Source organism: Protopterus annectens, chromosome 7.part0, assembly GCF_019279795.1.
Source record: "Protopterus annectens isolate FY-2018-M chromosome 7.part0, PAN1.0, whole genome shotgun sequence".
NCBI classification, from domain to species: domain Eukaryota; kingdom Metazoa; phylum Chordata; order Ceratodontiformes; family Protopteridae; genus Protopterus; species Protopterus annectens.
This window is the reverse complement of record NC_056739.1, coordinates 935,758,594-935,780,255: the sequence shown is the minus strand read 5'-3', so window position 1 is coordinate 935,780,255 and position 21,662 is coordinate 935,758,594.

Here is a 21,662-nt window from a genome sequence, read left to right as displayed (position 1 = left end):
ATTCCCCCAAACCTTTATGTTTGGCTGTTGTGTGGCTGCCCTGCTCTAGGATTTTGGGAGCAATGTTAGGTCTGTAGCAGGTAGCTGGACATACTGCTGCATGTGTAATAGGCCACAGCTGTGCATTCTGGCTAGGAGTCAGACTAGGGATTGTGAAGACATTGGGGTAGAGCAAGCTGTTACAGTCAGTGTGGGTGTGGTGTCAGCTGTTGTGTCACAACATGGTCTGGGTGAGGGTACCCAAAACAGTCCAGGTGAGACATGTGCAACATTTAGTACACATATTCATAACTGTGAAATGTGTCCCACCTTGCAGGCCTTTAACGTGCTACTGTGGGTGGCACTTACTGCAGTAGGAGCAACCAGTTTTGTTGGACATTGCAGGGCTCCATTATTCCTATGTTGTATTGACATGCATGTAGTTGTCATGCCACACACTGGGCTGTGGGCCAAGACTGTGGGTGTCTAGATGTGACAGATGCTAGAACTGTAACGGAGCTCTGAAGTCATTATTATGGCATGTGTATTTGTAAGGCATATGTGCATGCATACAGTGTGTAACAGGATTTGTATAGACATGTATGTTCTGATGGGTACAATGTGTGACACTGAGCTTTCTGTCATGTTTGTGTAACCCCAGTCTGCACTGCCCTGCCAGTATGTGAGCACACAGTGTAGGCTTTATGATGACACTGCCATAAATAGAGGACACAACTGTGGATATTCAGCAACAGTCTGTGCAGTTGCCAGCTCTACCTGATATTGTAGGCCTCCCATAATCCAGCAGCATTTATTTGCCTGTGTACTGGTTCTGTGTCTGCATCAGAGACCCAAGTATACTGATTTTGGCTACAATATATAGAAGTAGTGTGTGACTGGCAATTGGGGTGTGTTTGTAAAAACAGGTGCTATGCATCAGAGGTCAGTTGACTTACTGGTGTGTTACACTGACTGAAGTTCAAATGGTTCTGGGTTCAAAATTTGTCACTTATGTCTTTTTTCCCTAAAGTTACATCCCTGTAGTGCATGATATATTTACAAATGGATCAGCAGTTCTCCAGAGATGATTTAGTGTATTGCTGTGACTCTGGTTCAGAAGGTCCTGGGTTCAAGAGTTGACAGCTTTGTCTTTTTCTTCTAATGTTACATGACTGTAATGCATGATATATTTACTAAAGCATTACTAAGGCCTACAGCTGATTTGACATAGTGTTGTATTGTTCTGCCTATTGTGCACAGGGTCCTGGGTTCAAGCCTTGGCAGTGATATCTTTTTTCTCTAATGTCACATCACTGTAACACATGATATATTCACAAAACCATTGCTAATTTCCACAGCTGATCTGGCTTAGTGGTGTATTGCTCTGACTCTAGTGCACAGAAGTTTGCGTTCACGACTTGGCAGTGATAGCTGCATTTCCCTAATGTAAAATGACTGTAATGCATGATATATTTACAAAAGCATTAGTAATTCTCACAGCTGATTCAGAGGCCCAAGTGCCCCCAGATGGAAACAGTGGGATTGAGGTCCCCACCCAGGGGCAGTCACCACTGCCCCTTCACAGCCCCAAAGGCAGCTGTTCTGGGGGATGTATGATGGGGCCAGTCTGCCCTCAATCTGGCACAGGTGGACATCCAAGTCCCTCTGGATGACCCGGTGCACTGTACCTCTGAACTGGTGTCAGGTGATAGGGTTATCTCCATGCCCATGCCTGTGGGGCAGGCCCTTTCCCCTGATGTGGTTCCATCCAAGGGTGGTGAAAGGTGAGTGGAATAGGCAGTTCGAAGTTGAGTTCCAGACATGCTAAGACCTGGTGCCGCAGCCAAATGAGGTGGGACAGGTGGATCCACTGGGATCTGCCTACCCAAATGTGCTATGGCATTGAGGTTTTTCAAAGTCTATTGCTTAGTCATGAACAAAGCATTTCAACATTAGTTATAACAGCATGCATGGGTGTTCCAATTAACCCAGAACAATAGAATTGGAAAAATTGCATGGCAAACAGAACGCATGCATACATGAAATAACAGTCATCATTGTAACAGGATGCCAGTAACTGTTACAGCAAACTCTACAACAGAAGGAAGAAACTGTTGCAGAAAAAAAATGAATTCAAAAGACTGGAAAACCTCCCTTATCAGTCTCAACAAAAACTGAGATTCCTTATCAAATCCTCTAAAGCCAGCTAAAAAGGCAGAATTGTGGCTGATACCAAAAACAACCACAAAGCCTTCTATAGCTATATCAAAAACCTCAAAGGCAATTCCCAGATTTTCTCTGAGTTATTGCACAATGGCACCTCCTATACTAAGCCAACAGATATATTCAACATAGTGGCTGACAGATTCAGTGCCAACATTATCCCTCTCCCCCCAAGGCCCTATCATAATACCAGAAGAAAGCCTGATATCCACCATTTCTGTGGCACAGGTAAAAACTGCATTGTCCAAAGCCAAGACTACAGCATCCATGGGATCTGATAATATCCCTGGCTGTGTCCTACATGAGCTACAAAATTAACTGGCACCACATCTGTGTGCCCTTCAAATCACAGCCTTACTTCAGGCTATGTCCATAATGAATGGCACACTGCTACAGTCATCCTGCTCCATAAAGGGGGAGCAACTGCAGACCCTGGGAGCTATTGCCCCATTAGCCCGATGAGTCTGGTATGCAAAGTTATGGAGCGCATCATCCTGGACCTGCTTAACAAAGATATAGGCAATCTTCAAACTCTTGACTCCACACAGTTTGGCTTTGTCAAGGGGAGATCCTGCCTGTTGAGCCTGTTTGACTTCTTTGAGGCAGTCACGAAGGCTGTGGATGAGGGTAAGGCAGTGCATACAGCCTATCCTGACCTGGCCAAGGCCTTTGATACCATTCCCCACTCAGGTATCATTGATAAACTCACCAAACTAGGCATCAATCCTTATACCACTAGGTGGGTTGCAAAAGGATTCACTGACAGGACCCACAGAGTAAAAGTTGCAGATTCCAAGTCAGACTGTCAACCAGTCATGAGTGGAGTTACACAGGGCTCGGTCCTGGGCCCTCTTCTGTTTGGCATCTACTTCTCAGAAGTCCAGGCCAACACAGAAGGAATTTGGCTGACCAAGTTTGCTGATGACTGTAAGCTAGATGTCTTTATCAACTCCCCAAGTGATGCAGGCATCTTACAAAACGGCCTCTCTGAAACTAATGACTGGTGTCGGAACCATGGCCTGAAGCTTAATGCTAAAACGTGTTATCATCCCCTTTGGAAAAAAACTCAGTTCCCATGAATTACCACATTGATGGGAGCCCACTGAACACTGAACGGGCCATAAGAGATCTGGGCACCCAAGTTGACAGCCACCTTACCTTCGACCACCACATTGCCACTGTGGTCAGAAAGTCAAAGGTTTTGCATCCAGGAAGAAGCAGGTCATCATCCCTCTCTACTCATGCCTTATTAGACCAATCATTGAATATAATGCCCCATTTGGCATGTACCTGACCAGACACCTACAACAACTTGAGAAGCAAAAAAAAAGTACCTCACAAAAAGGATCCTAGGCCTTAAGCACATGTTCTATATGGACAGACTCAAGAAACTTCATCTGTTCTCAGTCTCTTATCATCTACATAGTGGTGATCTCTGCTTGACTTACAAAGCCATGTCCAACCCAGCCCCACTTGAAATGCTACACCTAAAGAAATCCCAATCCCCCCACGCCACATGCTCCAGGGATCACAATCTCATTACCACAATTAACAGAACATGCTGGAGGGACAGGTTCATCTCCCAAAGACTGCCCATACTCTGGAATAATCTTTCCATTCATGTCAAGCAGAGCACCTCACTGGCCCTCTTCAAGAGAAATCTTGATGAGTGGATGGGTAACAGAAAGTTCACTCCAGGGATCATTCCAGTTGTCCTACTGTATAGGGGCACTGTGAACTAACATTGGGTGGCATGGTGCCTGGGCAATTTTTTTTTTGGGCTAGGCTTGTAAAGGCTTCAGGGCCATTAGCCTAGTACACACCTATGAACCTATGAACAGGCCACCAACAATGGAATTTGAACAAGGTATGTTAGTATGCAACCATTTAAATATATGAACAATAATAGAACACAAGTCTTAACATTAGGTTTTTGAGAACAACATACCCGTAGTATATGAATAATTATTATTGATACAGATAAGGGGTGGGGGAGAGAAAAACAGTCCATTACAAACTGTATAGGCTATATTTTTTACAACACTACTGCTCAATACTCTACAGGTCTGCCCTCACTTTACATCTGCCTGAGGCCTATAGCTACTGTAGCATGTACATACCTGTTAATCTGTCAACCTGGAATGCTATGGGGCAAGCTGTGACAACTCTAGGTACATGAGTAGAGGGGACTCGTACATGTCAGGGTTACATATATGACTAACAAGGTGTACCCTGCACTGATGTTGTGTGAGTGTGCTAATGGCATACTTGTAATGGATTTATATCTGTGTGCAAGGTTACTGGTAACAGTGATCACTAGTCATGACAACATGACACTTGAAAGACATGTATTGGGAAGACTGCATGGTGTATATTGCTCTCCTGCTGTCATTTGTAGGCATGAGGCTGGACACTGTTACATTTGTACACGGTTTATTAGTATACCCTTCATACAACTAATAGAAACATTTATTTACATGTGAGCCCTTTGGAGAAAATATCTGTTAACACTACCTGACAGTTTCTACAAATACTCAGGATTACTTGTGCGTCACTATGAACACACCTTCATACCAGTCCCTGGATTTAAACCGTGGTCTGTGTGTGCAAAAATTAACAACATATATCTATTTCTTATCACACTGAGCTACAGGGGCACTGCTGTCTCCTGCTTGACTGATTTGTGCCTAAAACTCACCTGGTTACACAGTCTACCCTTGTAATATAAGTGGAGTGTCACAAAAGACTGGGACTCATGCATGATAGATAGTGAACTGTGTATTGATACTTTTAATGCAGGGGTACACATTTAACCCCTAGTGAATGTGAATATGTGTGATCTGTACAGGTCATAGCAGGCTGCTGGGTTGCATACCTGACCCATACACATCTCACATCATATATTTGCAGTCTCCGCCTATTACAGTCTCATACTTGCCTGCATCAACATACCTACATTCAGGAATATATGTAGCTGAAATGCAAAGGTTAACACAAGACAATGTTGCAGGGAACACACTATAATACATTACACATTACTACTCAAGGTTCAGATCTTAGTGCAGAACATATATCAGTTTTCCTTGTATCTTGTCTTACAGCTCCACATGTACAGTTTGGCATAACAGCTGCTTAGCAGGCAAACTGCAGTGAATTCATGCTCTCATAGCCAAATTTGCTATGTAGCACCTGTGTGCTTCAAAAAACAGACCAGGTTAAACACAACAGTTTGCGGGAAAAAGCATTATTTAGGGTGACATGACACAGTGGTTTATTACATTCAAAATTCTAAATTCAGTTCTACTGTATATCCTGTAGATAATGAACATATGTCAGCTATTACTTTCAGAGTAGGAAGCAAAGTATACCTTATTAACAAATTCATTCCTATACAGTATTACTACAGTATTGGCTTCCTTTCATCAATAGTAGCTTGTTTGCTGCCTTGATCTGTATTACACAGTACCTGACATTAATCACATATATCAGTGTTGGTCTAACAACACATTATTCAGTACACTCAGAACACACTATACCTAATGGCAGTAAACAATTATATGTTCTTATTTATTGGACTATATATGTTGCAACTTATATTTGTACTCTACACACTGTTGGCACAGCCTCATCTGTCATCCAACATGGGCCTCAACATTACAAGCCCTCTCTTCTGCAGCTGTGGGTGGAAAACACACCATTATGCATACCTGTCTATCAGATATTCTTACTACAATTTGATAAAGCAACACCCGAGCATCTTGGATCCAATGGGCCAAGAGCACCCCTTTCCTCGATTTCAGGTTCTCATAATGATGATGAACCTGCCTACCAGTGCAGGCAATGCCAGAGGCATTGGTGAGCTCATGCGCCAGATGGTCCTAGTCCTCAGACTTGTATTCTGAGCCCTGGTACTGGTCCTACAGCAGTCTGTCATCATAGCTCTTTACGAGGAGCCCAGCCATGACCCTGGACTCCAACATGCCCCAGCACTGTGCCCAAAAGTGGGTTCCCTCTCCTGCACCTGTCATAGTTCCTATAGGGATCACACTCTAACAGGTTCCGCCTGTATTCCCACCTGTGCAGTTTAAATAAGGCCATATTCCCACCCTTTGCCATCACTGGACAATTTTTAAAGATGATGAGCAAAGCTCATCAGTGCGTAAACCTGCTAAGCTGAATTGAGCAGTGCTTAAAGTGGCAAATGTTTAGCAGTGCTTAGTGGTGCACAAATCTGCTTTGCTGAGTTGAATACTGCTTAGACTGGGACTTCTCAGCAATGCTCAAACCGTCTAAGGGGAGCTAAGCACAATTAAATATTGCTCAGACAGATCTTGTTTAAGCATTGCTTAGCTTGGCTTAGCAGTGCTTAGCAAAACTAAGCTAAGGGCAAACAAGATTTTTCATTTAAAAAATAGGAATTGGCTATTAATTACTCATTATTGATAAATTATTATTAAGTGTATATAGTACATAAGAGAGAAAATGGCATTTACTTTCCCATTTTAAATAGCAATCAAAGTATGCTATCTCCAGTTGACAATGCAGGTCAATTGGATAAAATGGTATTTATTACTACCTATTGTTTTGATTCACAAGAAATAGTGAACATTATGCACAGTAATTGGTGGATTTTTCTAATGACATTGACATAATGCAAAAACTTGGAACAAAGCCTAGGACAGTGTTTAGAAATGACTGCATGAGGCAGAGGCTTCAAGGGAAAGAGGAGACAACCAGGCCTTAGAATCCAACCCTTTAGACTCAGAAACTGTGTGATGTTCAGAGAAAATCAAGCGTTACCAGCAAAATGGCCAGGGACAACATTACAAAATGAACTATGTGAATACCGTTGCTAACAGAAGCAAGTTTGAATTTAAGTTTACAGCAAGGTGTTGACGCTTTTACTGTGGTTAACAACTCTAAAAATGACTTTCACATTTACAATTATTCTGACATGGAAGTTTGTGCTATGCATGCAGATTTGTTAGCTAAAGAGTTGTTTGTTCCATTAAAACATATGGACTTGGTAAAAATTATTATTGATGTGAAAATATATACAAGAAAATTGAATTTATGCCTTTCATTTAACAACAATGATTTTACTAATAGGTTAAGCACGGAGTTAAAATGTCCAGGTGTGTTTAATCCCCATTATACTCTTCCATTAATATGTATGAGAAAGGTTGTGAAAATATCACTAGAGCATTTAATAAGTGTTATAAGTCTAATCATTTTTGTTGCAATTTAAGTAGCCAGGAAGTTGACCTTCTTAAAGAATTAACTACAGATAGTAATATTAGGATTATGAAGCCTGACAAGGGGGGGGGGGGTAGGCTTGTCAGTATGAATCGTGTTGTTTACATGAATGAACAGAATGGATTGCTTGTTATTCACTGATGGTTATGAGTCAGTATCAAAGAATAAAATACATGTTGGTTATCAGAAAATTGATGTAACTTTAAATGACTTGTGGCTTGAAGGAAGTATTTCAAAGCAAGATTACGACTTTATGTTCAATGACAAACCAGTGGTGGCAAGCATGTTTGGCATCCCAAAGATTCATAAGGACATTAGTAACCCCCCATTCTGTCCTGTTGTAGATGCCAGTCAAAAACTTATTATATTGCAAAATTCTTGGATGAGAAATTTAAGTTAGGCGTAGTTAATATTCAACAAGTTTGTAAAGACTCCTGGCAATTTTTGAAAATATTGAATGAAACAGAATTCTCTTGTGATGCTATATTTGTTACTATTGACATACACAATCTTTTTTCTGCAATACGCCATGAAATTAGGTTAAATTGGTTAGAAGAGCAGTTGCAAAAACATGTGGGGTATATGGCAAATGAAGCTTATACTTGGTGTACCCTTATGGAATTAGTATTAAAACACAACCATTTGTATTTTGAAGGACATTTTTTTAGACAGGTGACTGGAGTTGCTATGGGGGGCAGCATGTGCCTCCACCTTTGCCTACTACATTATGTCATTCTGGGAAGAACACTATATATTCAATGGACTCTATGTGGGAAACTGGATGTCCTATACAAGATTTCTGGATGACATTTTTATGTTGTGGAAAGGGCCTTCTAATACATTAAGTGAATTTTTAGAATACATAAATAATACAGTTGAGTTTTTAAAAATTTCTTGTACATGGGATATGGAATCCATTGCTTACTTAGATGTAAGAGTATCAAAGGATAGGGTGAACAGTAAATATGTCTCCAATGTATATCGAAAATCTACATTTTCGAATTTGTATCTTCACTATTCAAGTGGGCACCCACAATACCAGAAAAAGGCCATAGTTAAAGGCCGGTTTGTGCGAGTAGCCCACATGGTTTCAGAACATACTGATTTTTTTGACTGAATGTGGGAAACTAATGACATTTTTTACTGCAAGCGGTTACCCTTGTGAGTTAGTTAACAGCATTAAATTTGAGGTAGTATATACGAGAGAAAATGGCACTTACTTTCCCATTTTAAATAGCAATAAAAGTATGCTATCTCCAGTTGACAATGCAGGTCAATTGGATAAAATGATATTTATTACTACCTATTGTTTTGATTCACAAGAAATAGTGGGCATTATGCACAATAATTGTGGATTTTTTCTAATGATATTGACATAATATAAAAACTTGGAACAAAGCCTTGGATGGTGTTCAGAAAGGACACATCTTTTAAACAATTATTAGAAAGGGGTAGCACTCATAGTTTGACAAACCCATGTAAAAAAAAAAACTGGAACATATAATTGTGGGAGGTGGTAGCCTGTGTAAGCACATACTTGGCAAGGAGCATGCGGCCATAATTAACAGAAAATATGGATGTAACCAATATTTTAATTGCAATTCTTGTAATGTAGTATATGCAGCTTTATGTGACACATGTCCAAATTTTTATATAGGGAAGACTTCAAGAGGACTAAGAGATGCAGTATACGAACATTTTTAGATATAAAATATAAAAAAAAATACCAATGCATTGTATAGGCATATTAGTATTAATCAGAGACATGATTTTAAGTTTTATGTTTTAGATTATGTTAAGTTTGATGAACAAGGTAAAATTACTGCAGCACATTTAAATTATAAGGACATTTTATGGCAGATTAAGTTGAAAGCAACTGTTCAACCAGGGTTAAATGAGTGTTGTTCATTAGCTCCTATTTTAAAATTGAATTATTATGATATTTAGATGTGTGTATGTATGTGTGTGTGGGGGGGGGTCACTTGGGTTAGAATTAGAATTTTAAATCTCTGTGTCTTTAAGTGTCCAGTTTTTGCTGGTCATGTGATTTTTTGAAATTGTATAATTACTAAGTTGAGATTGACTTAATTGTTCTGATGAAGTTCAGTATACACTTGAATGAAAGTGCTTAATGAATGACTGTGTTAGTTATTTTTTGAAGGAGGGAGATAATTACGCCTCTACGTATTACACAAGGTTAAAATAAGAAAGAAATGTAACTGGTTCAGTACAGGTAACTCTAATTACTGTCGCTTATGTACATGTGAATACTTTGAGGCAATGTAGACTGTATTAATCATGAATGGTCCAAATGAAGATGTGGTTTAATCCTTAAACTAACGTTTGTGATTATACTGCTTTGTTGTGGGTTCTGTAACTCTGACTACATGCTATATATGCTACTCTCTTGTCCTTACATCTACCCTTGCACTCCACTACACAGCCTTACTCTTCTCTCTGTCTGTACCTCCTACCTATACGTATAACCTTCCTATTTTTCTTCTTTTTAGCCTGGAAGCCAAGTACTGCTAATCGGGTTGTCCCCCACTGCTGTATGACTTCCCACAAGTAACCTACTTCTCTGAAGCCTCAACGCAGTGTCACAAAGTGTGAACACCTGGAAGCATCCCCATATATTTCCCAGCTTTGGCTATTGCTGATAGCCCTAAAGATTTGATGTATGTGTCTTTTAGTACCTTTTATTTTTACTTTCATTTGCTAAGACCTGTTGGAACTGGGCCAGCACACTCGCGGAACCTACCTAGGCCGTCTTATCTCCCATTTAGAATATTTTCCTGATTAACCTGAAGTTGAGGTCTTTCCCCCCTTACGCCACTAGATGGCAGCACAATACAGTGACTTATTTTCTATACTCTACTGAGGTTTGTTCTTCATCTCTGTTAAACTAACTTTATTTTTTTGTAACCAAGTTTTATCTATTAAGCGAATATAGCAGTCACTGGTTCACAGATTATAAGTAAACTGTTTTTTATTACCTTTAAAGCAAACTGGTTTGCCTAAATTTACTCTCAAAACACTTATACAATAAGGTGCTCCTTATTTGCCTGATATACTTCGGAGACGAGCTCTCTGGAAGGTCTGATTGGCTCCACACAATCTACTGATTGGTTCTGCCCAGCTACGCTCCCCTACCCTACCCCCATATCCCACCCACCCCCAGTGTCCTTACACTTATACTTCCCTAACCACACCCCCTCCCTGAGCCATCCTATCCCCTGTAATTGCTTATTAATATAACTTCTTCTCATCCCTCCTTAACTACCTTATCTATTATCTCTCTCTAAATTACTATAACCCCACCCATCCCTCCTATTTTTTTACTCTATCATTTCCCTTTCTCCTAACATCTACCTTTCACTTATGCTCTTATCTACTCTACTCAGGAAAACTATTACCTACTCTATACTTTAACTTGCTTTTTACATACTAACCCTACCTCCTAGGACTTAAAACTCTTCCTAGCAATATGTCTCTCATATCTAAAACTATACTAACTAAACTAATATTCACATATATATGCTCTGTATGCTTAACCTTCAGCTATCTCCTTACCTCTTATGAAATAACTAATTACTTTCACTTTACTACCTGCTACAGACAAACAGCCTTCCAAAATCCTAGTTATACTTTTACTCATGCAAACATTATAAGTACCCCCAACTACTTACTACCCAAATACCATAGACATACACACATTAACTTCAACAATCCAAACATAAGGAGGCTAAAATACCTAACCAACTTTTCATGCAAATCATCACTAGAACTAAAAATACCAATCCTTAGTGATGGTGACATCCACCCTAACCCAGGACCAACTAATAACTCTACTGACATAACTTATAATATCACACATCCTATCCCACCTACACTAACCACTGTTCCTAATGCCTTACTCATTGGACATCTCAATATCCGAAGTATTAATAATAAGATTGCCCATCTCCATGCCCTCTTGGATACTCACTCCTTTGACATTCTCTGTCTTACTGAAACATGGCTGAAACCTGGTACTAAAGACAATGCAATACTTCCCCCTGGATATAACATTTTGAGAATTGACCGCTTAAAATGTAAGGGTGGAGGAGTATCACTTCTGTATAAAAATGAACTAAAAATCTCCTCACAACCTACCAACCCATTAAATGATGATAAAGCTGAAATCCTCATTTCTAAACTACAACTAAACCCTAATAAATCAATATATATCATCTGCATCTACCTACCTCCTGGAAATAATTACACTAAAATTGAGAACATCCTTAGTTGTATATCTTCTTCTTACCCACAAGAAACTATCATTTTAGGTGACTTTAATTGTGATTGGTCCACTGTCAACACAAATAATCCTTCATCTCATATAAATCTTCATGGCTTTACTCAGACAATCAATAATCCCACAAGAATCAATAAACCCAATAACAAAGAAAGTATTTTAGACTGGATTCTTACTAACAAACTGCAACAAGCATATACAGTAGGAACTTTGCCTGATGATGCAAGTGATCATTCCTTAACTTACATCACAAGACAAAAAAGTGACATTAATTACACCCCTACCTACAGGGTCTCATGCAGTAATAAACACTTTAACCCATTACTATTCCAAAATGAACTAAAAGCCTGTAACTGGAATCTTCTAAAAACCCTAAACCTTGAAGATGCTATCAATTACTTCAATTCCAAATTCCTATCAATCCTTGACCAACATGCTCCAAAACTATCTGTCAGAGTTAAACCTAAACCTGCCCCCTGGCTGCCAAAGAGACAAGACATAAAATACTACTTAGGAATAAATCTTGGGCTAAATGGAGAACTACAAAAACTATTTCAGACCATCAAACCTTTAGACAGCTAAGAAATAACACAAAAAAAGCTGTTTTTATAGATAAAAAGAACTATTACTGTAAACTACAGCAAACACATCATAACAACCCCAAAAGGTTCTGGTCAACCTTAAACTTGCTCCTACACCCAGGCCACTCTAGTACATCTTCCCCCTCAGGGGTCGAAATGAATACCTCATACCAAACTGCCAATGCCTTTAATTCCTTTTTCACAGACACCATTAATTCATTATCAAGTCAACTTACTATAGACAAATCTTACCTCCCCCACCTGTATACCTGCTAATCTCCCTATATTTCAACTACAACCTATCTCTACTTCCAATATCCTAAAACTTATCCACTCATATGCTCTGCAAATACCTCCTCTGAACTACAAACCCTAACACAGAACATATTTAGCACAGTTGAGGCATGGTTCTTGAAACGCTGCCTACTTCTGAATGCCAATAAAACCAAACTCCTGCTTTTTAGACCTAATAGTAAGTCCCCCCTCTTAGACTTCACTATTACTTCCAATAATGGTACACATATAGTCCCCGACTCTACCACTAAACTGTTAGGTATTATAATTGAAAATAACCTCACCTTTGATAACCACATTAATAATACTATTAAAACCGTAAATAGAAAACTTGGCTCCTTATATAGAATTAAAACCTTTCTAACTCCACAGGCCAAAATTACACTCGCTCACTCTCATCTTACTTCTACTCTTCTTTATGCCTCACCCATATACACTAACCTAAAGAAAAATAACCTCACTAAACTAGCAAATGCATACAATAGCATTGCTAGATTTGCTACTGGAAACCCATTTAGAACTCATCACTGCCAGAATCTACTACAACTAAACTGGCTAGAACTGAAAAATACACTACTACTCACCCAACTTACCTTTGTTCACAGGATATTTCACCAACCAAAAAACATCCCTATACTTTATGTCCTTATTTCTCCCTATTCTAATCTAAATTCACTACACTCTTCTAATAAACTTCTTGTGAAGTTAACTAAGTCCAATAACATTGCAGGTGATTCTCTATTCTCCAACACCATAGGTAAATACTGGAATCTACTACCTACCACTCTAACTATTACATCATCACCCTTCCTCTTTAAACAAAAGCTCAAGCAACACCTAAAAACACTCTGGCTATGCCCATGCATCAATCCCGACTAATCTTATACACCCTCTCTTACCTCTGTTCACTCACTCCCTTCAGAAGACTATCTCAAAAACACCTTTGTTAATTAGCCTCTGATACAAACTAATTTAGAATGTTGTATGGTTGTATGGTTTTTACTTGCTTATGCAATTTATACTCTTCATGAATCTTTTACTAAAGTATAACTCCCCTATTCTTATACTGTAAATAAAAGTAAATGTCCTTCCTAGTATACATTTTCTACTAGTATATTTTAGATTGAACCTTATTTCTGTTTGTATTCTTACTAACTATTTGCTTTTTTTATGTAATGACTTGTTTGTATTAACTTTAATGTGGAGCATTTCTCCCCGGGCCTCTGCTGAAAATGGACATATATCCAGTTGGACTAGCCCAGTAAACAAATGTAAAATAAAATAAATAAATAAATAAATTTGTGGTGAATAAATGTATTTTCTGTGGAATTGTGCTGTGACGTCTTTCATTGCTTCCTGGCTTGCTGTGGTTACTGGTCTGGAACTCTTTTGGAAAGTCTATATATTTTACTTTACATGACCTTCCCCTATATGCTTTCATTACATTACCTTGGGGTGTGACTGTACTGTATTGGACACTTGTGTTTACATGGTGATTTTCACCTCATATCTCCACTGAGTCTAGGATTCTGGACCAGCTACACTACCCTGGTTAACGAATATCACTAACTACATCAATAAATAAAATCAAAATTAATATAAAAATGCTTTCATATGTAAAAGCTAAATGGCCTGTCTTGGTATTTGAACTGTGCATCTACTGCACATGAAGCCATGACTCTAACCACTCAGCTAACTCTGCTATGAAGACATCAACTATACATTTCAATATAGCTTCTTGATACATTTAAGCACTGCTGAGAAAAGTACTTCGCTGTGCAAACCCACTTAGCTATGCTTAAACTTTGAGGAAAAAGAAATAAAAAAAAAAAACATTAATTTAAAATTAAACTATTAGACTTCACATTATTAAATAAGTGTCCAAGGACACTTTCTTTAATATTTTTGTGCCATACAGCGCTTTTACAATGCAGGGGGTGTGTTACGGATACTGTAACATACCCCCTACATGACATTCAGTACACAGTATTACTTAAGTGTCTGAGGACACTTTCCTTTCATTTATTTAATGCAGTACGGCACTTTCACAATGCAGGAGGGGGTGTTATGTGTACTCTAACACACCGCCTATATGACATTCATTTCACATCTTGGATTTAAGTGTCCGAGGACACTTTCTTTATTGGAAAATGCTGTATGGCACTTTGGAAGTGCAGGGGGCATGTTACAGATCTGCGAGCAGTACTGTAACACACCCCCTAGCAGTTATTTAATATCTGTGTACAAAGCCCCCCCCCCCCCCCCCCCCAGTAGCGCACCTTCATTAATATGCAAGGTGCACTGCTGAGAGGGAGATGCTGCCACAGACACCATTTACTCTGTGTATGAATAACACTATTCCTACATGGAGTTTATTAAATCCCGGGGGGTGTTTTGATTAAAGCATGAATACTGTAGTGCTCCATGCAGGCAGGGTATAAACTGCAGCAAGCAGTTTGCTACAGTTTATAAAAAGAGATTTTTTTTTAAACCAAAATATTAACACTGTAGCTTTCTGTGTAGACAGGGCACAGACTGTACCTGCTACTAAGGACAGTCAGTTTCCCAACATTTCTCCAGCCAGGCTGATTGACTTTTGCATCCTGAGACAATGTAGCAATTGCCTCATCTATACAGACAACCACTTGTTCCTAAAGCAAACAAATACAGTATGTGAGAAATGCAACTATACCAGGTAATAAGCATCAGTCCTGTCATGTAAAAATAGACAAGACAAGACATCAAACAGGTTGCCACACATACACCTCTCCATTCACACAAGATAAGGTCAAGACACACAAACCCACAAACACGGAAGTACTCACTAAGAGGCTACCAAAAGTCCAGAGACCTCTCAAGCACAAACAACATACACATACTGGTACATGAACAGAAACCATCACTACACATAGCAACACACATATCAGTGTCTCAACAATTAAGATCCTAAAGCAAAACACCTCAAAACCTAATGTCCTAGTCACATGTGACTCAATAGTGAGACACACAGATGTGCTCCTCACCAGGTTGGACATGGAAAAGATCACAGTCAGCTGCCTGTCAGGATTGAGGATCCATCAAATCATGCTTGCACTCAAGTCACTCAGCAGCAGTTACCATTTTGACTCTGTCATAGTACTTGTTGGAGTGAATGACTTGAGATGTATCTCTTTGGATTATATGAAGAGATACATGACTGAACTTTCAGATTATGTGTCCCAGGCAGGTATGTCCCTAGCTCTGAGCAGCATTATACTTTCACCGAGGATGATGCCACAACACACACACAAAAAATGACTGATTTCAATAATTGGCTTAGCTTCTGGTGTCACTCCAGGGGGATCCAGTATCGGACAGCCTGGGATGACATGGCTGACATACCACACTACTTTGCCAGAGATGGGCTTCCCTTGTCTCCTCAAGGCTTTTGGATACTGGCAAAGACACTTACCTACCCCGTAGTGCCTTTTTTAGGCAATGTCAAAACAACAAAACTTCCAATGTAAAGAAATCCCCTAGAGACAAGCTCAAGGTCATGCTGCTTAATGCTAGGAGCCTAAACAGTAAACTGCAGTCCCTGGAAGCACACCTCACCTAGGAAGATGCGGATGTCTGTGCAGTCACTGAGACTTGGTTCAAGGCCACAGAGACTATCCTGGCTGTACAGTGCTACAATGCCTTACACATGTTCAGACCTCAAAACTAGCATGAAAGAACCAAAGATAGAAGTGTATCTATCTTCCTTAAATCTAAATACACCTCAAGACTGGTAAAACAGTACAACTCTCTTGAGCTATTCCAGGTTCAAATAACTATAGGCAAAATACTCTACCACATCATCCTGAGCTACATGTCCACCACCATGAACCAGAAGCAGCACACTGCCTACCTGGACTTGCTCGAGTCACTCTGTATACAATCAAACACATCTCATGGGAAATTTCAACTATTGTTCCATCAGTTGGGTGACTTATACAAGTGAAAACACGATGACTCTGAGGTTCCTGGATTTTGTTAATTCAAATGCCCTGGAACAGTTGGTCTGCACTCCCACAAGGGGCTCATATGTCCTAGACCTAGTGCTCATCAACATGGGGGATCGCTGAACTACCTCTTGTGTGTTGCTCTCCATGGTAAGTCAGACCATAAATCAGTCTCATTTAAAGTAAAGATAAGACCTGACACCCCCAGAGGAGCAAAAAAAAAAAAGAAAATTTTATCCAAAGCAAACTATAGCTTACTAAACGATAGTATAAAAAGTTTCAAAGCCCCTGCTAACACAGCCAACAATGACTCTTATGCAAAAGAGTGCACAAATGCCCTATATAGCCACTTAAACAAAAGTATTGACTCAGCTGTACTTGAGAGGACTAAAACCAAGTCTTCCCATAAAAAACAAGCCACCCTGGTGGACTGTAAGTATAAATATGTCATATAACAAAAGAAAGAAACTGATATCTATGAGCAAGAAGGAACTTACTCAACAGAGGAAGAATACCCTCTGCAGCTTGAACAAGCAAATAATATCTCTTACAAAGTCCTCTAAGGCTAGTTATGAGACTAAATTAGCATCTCTAGTTAAAGACAACCATAAGGCATTCTTTAGCTATGTCTGAAACCTAAAAGGGAATGCCCAGCTGTGCGCCAAACTTATAGTGGATGGTACCATTCACACATTCACACTGAACCTGAGAAAACTGCCATCCTGCTAGCTGACAGATAACTGCACCACCCTATCCCCACCATCCTTGCCCAAAAGCATTCCTAACACCAGTACACTACCAGGTATCTCCAAAGAACAGGTCATGTAAGCACTCTCCAAGGCCAAAAACAGCCTTTAAGGGACCAGATAATATCCCAGGTTGTTTACTAAACAATCTAAAACAAGACCTAGTGGAACCACTTGGCATTCTCTTTAACCATAGCTTGAGCACTGGCTTTTTTCCTGCAGAGTGAAGGATAGAAGCAGTAATCCCCAGGAAACTAATGACCCATAAGCCTAACCAGCCTTATATGCAAGGCCATGGAAAGAATCATCATGGACCTTATCAACAAAGACACAGGCGACCTTCAAACACTTGACCCAACTCAGTTTGGTTTCTTCAAGGGTAGAGCTTGCTTATTAAACCTGGTGGACGTCTTTGAGTATGTCACCAAAACCCTGCATGAAGGCAAAGCAGTACATACTGCCTATCTTAATTTAGCCAAGGATTTTGACACAATCCCACCCTCAGGGATCATTGAAAAACTCTACCAGCTGGAGATTAACCAATATGTCACTATATGAGTAGCCAACTAGCTTACCGACAGAACACACACTGTCAAGTGTAGATGGACTGTGGCTTACTGAGTTTGCAGACGACTGCAAACTGGATGCATTCATTGAGTCTGCCAGTGATGTAAACATATTACAGAAGGGGCTGACTCAGACAAATGATTGCTGCCAAAGTCGTGGACTAAAACTAAATGCAAAAGAAATGCTTCATTATCCCTTCAGGCATGGAAATATCCCCTGCTAATTATGATATAGATAGTACCCCTCTAAGCTCAAACGCAGTGATGTGAGACTTGGGAATACAGGTTGATAGCAATCTAAACCTCTATCACTATGTGTCAATAGTGGTAAGCAAAGCCTTCTACACTGTGCATCTCATAAATAACGGCATCACATCCAAGACTAAGGAGGTTATAACTTTGCTATAATCAACCCTTATCAGATCACTAATTGAGTACAATCCTCCCTTCTGTATGTATCTCACCATACACCAGCAACTGGAGAGACCACAGAGGTTTTAACCAAGAGAATCCAGGGCCTCAAAAATGTGACTTACATGAAAAGATCGAAAGTCGTGTCACTCTACTCAGTATCATACAGGCTGCTGAGAGGCAAACTGTGCCTGGCTTACAGAGCAGCCTCTGACTCTGCCCTAATGGAAATGTTACACATTCACAAATCAAATGGGAAGAGTGTCACTCATTCTAGGGATCTCAACCTAGCCTGTGACACTAACAGAACATGTTGGCGAGACTGATATCTCTCCCAGAGATTGCTGGTCCTCTGGAATAAACTCTCACTTCACATAATGCAGAGTTCCTCAATGTCCCTATTTAAGCATAGCCTTTACATTTGGATGGGTAACAGTAAATTCACTCCAGGGGTGGCACCAATGTCCATCATGGACAGGGGTATTTGGTGCTGATCATAGAATCTCTCTACTAACAATGACCATCTAACTATGGTCAATTAGGGCACATGAGTTTTTACATGGTTAGGCTTGTAAAGGCCCTAGGGCCATTAGCGTAGTAACCTCCTATGAACCTATTATATTACGCCAACATATCTCATTAGTTTGCAAATGTGAAAATCACAACTTTGTAGCAATATATTGATTGTTGCCACATTTCCTGTACCATTTCTGTATATTTTTATCTGAATAAAGTTTTAATAAAAATAAGAACTCACTGTTAATGAAGATGTATTATATTATGAATCTCCATGTCTTCTTTGTCTCACTACCTTCCCTGTCTCTTTTTAATACATTATTTCACATTACTTTATCTTTCTTTCCTTTCCATTTCTGCTAATTTTTCTACATGTCCATAATCTATAAGAGCAACCCAACCATGTCCCCTCCAGGTCAGATAACATTCGCACTCTGCCCATCCAGGAACATTTTCATACATTGGGGTAGTAGTACATATATGTACAAACATCAAAAAAGCAAAATATCAAATGGCAAGTAATCGAACACAACTGGTTGATCACCAGCTGAATGAAAACTAAAATGAAAAACAGTTCATAATTATTTTGCAAAAGCACTTGCCCTCCTGCCCCCCAATCCTGTGATTGTATACACATCTGTCCTCTGAGATTACAGTACAGTGGGGAAAGGCAAGCACTCCTGCACTCCCACTCCCCTGCTAATTATATATACCAACTCTGAGATCACAATCACAGCACAGTGGGAAAAGGGCAAATTCAAAACTCTCCTGTACAGCAAAGTCTCACACACACACACACACACACACACACACACACACACACACACACACACACACACACAAATACTGGCACATACTATAAGCTGATTTTCAAATAGCTGTTCCAGCTTTTTTGTACATTTGACATGTTGACGTATCGATTAATGGTACATCTTCTGTGTGTGTGTGTGTGTGTGTGTGTGTGTGTGTGTGTGTGTGTGTGTGTGTGTGTGTGTGTGTGTGTGTGTTTATATACCCTAGCTAAGCAAAATCATGCAACAAGTCAGCCTTCAGAGTAAAGTTTACTTGTATGTACCAAAGTGGTTCCTCAAAGAGCTCTATAATCCATTATGGCCCTTTTTCCACAGATATAAAAGTCATAAATGGGCTACACGTCATTAAATATGCTGAAGATGACAAGCTAGGTGACATAATGACTTCAATAAAAATACTAAAGTTCACCATGACGATCTACAAAACAAACACCTGGCACAACAGTAATGACCTTGACTTTCATATCATTAAATGCTGTATTATGAGCATTTTCAAAAAGACAAATTATAATAATAGAATAAATGTTTGAACAAGAAAGAATGTCTTCAACATTAAAAAAGGAGGGACAGATGCAGTTATTTGGAACATTGCCCTGTATGTCTCAACCAAAGTCAGAAATGCATATTTTGTAGCCTAATTTTAAACAGTGTCACTCCTACAAATATATAATCTCTCTCCTCCTCTCTCTGTTTCTCTCTCTCTCTCTTTATATATATATATATATATATATATATATATATATATATATATATATATATATGTGTACAACAAACATACACAATCTGCTGAGAATGTGGCTAATAGGAAGTTATCTGAATTTTATTTTGGTCTAGAAGAAACTGGTATGAAAGCGATTTTTCCAGTCCTAAAGAAGAGTTTGTATCAATGAACTGAAAATGTGCCTTCTGTTATTATAGAAGCTTAATAAATGTGAAAAAAGCAAAATGGGAACATAACAGTTTGAGCACACGTGAAATCATAGATAGTTTCCAATTCTTACCCATATTTTGAGTTACAAAATAATTTACTGTGCAGAGTATTGGGAATATCACTAGTTCAGTAATAAGAGTAGCAATAGTACAGTAATGATAGTATTACAGTAATGAGAGTAGTGCTAGTGCAGTACTGAGAGCAGTACCAGTGCAGTAATGACAGTAGCACTAGTGCAGTAATGATAGTAGTACAGTAATGAGAGTAGTGCTAGTGTAGTACTGAGAGCAGTACCAGTGCAGTAATGACAGTAGCACTAGTGCAGTAATGATAGTAGTACAGTAATGAGAGTAGTACTAGTGCAGTACTGAGAGCAGTACCAGTGCAGTAATGACAGTAGCACTAGTGCAGTAACGATAGTAGTACAGTAATGAGAGTAGTGCTAGTGCAGTACTGAGAGCAGTACCAGTGCAGTAATGACAGTAGCACTAGTGCAGTAATGATAGTAGTACAGTAATGAGAGTAGTGCTAGTGCAGTACTGAGAGCAGTACCAGTGCAGTAATGACAGTAGCACTAGTGCAGTAATGATAGTAGTACAGTAATGAGAGTAGTGCTAGTGCAGTACTGAGAGCAGTACCAGTGCAGTAATGACAGTAGCACTAGTGCAGTAATGATAGTAGTACAGTAATGAGAGTAGTACTAGTGCAGTACTGAGAGCAGTACCAGTGCAGTAATGACAGTAGCACTAGTGCAGTAACGATAGTAGTACAGTAATGAAAGTAGTGCTAGTGCAGTACTGAGAGCAGTACCAGTGCAGTAATGACAGTAGCACTAGTGCAGTAATGATAGTAGTACAGTAATGAGAGTAGTGCTAGTGCAGTACTGAGAGCAGTACCAGTGCAGTAATGACAGTAGCAGTTCATCAACTATTTTTGTCTATACCTTTCAAAAATCTGATGATGAGGCTATTATACAAAGTCATGTTCCTGGAGGTCACCTAAGAAGGAACAAGGCTAAAGTTTTACTGGCCAAGAATAATGAAAAAAAAATCAGAATGTCTATTCGG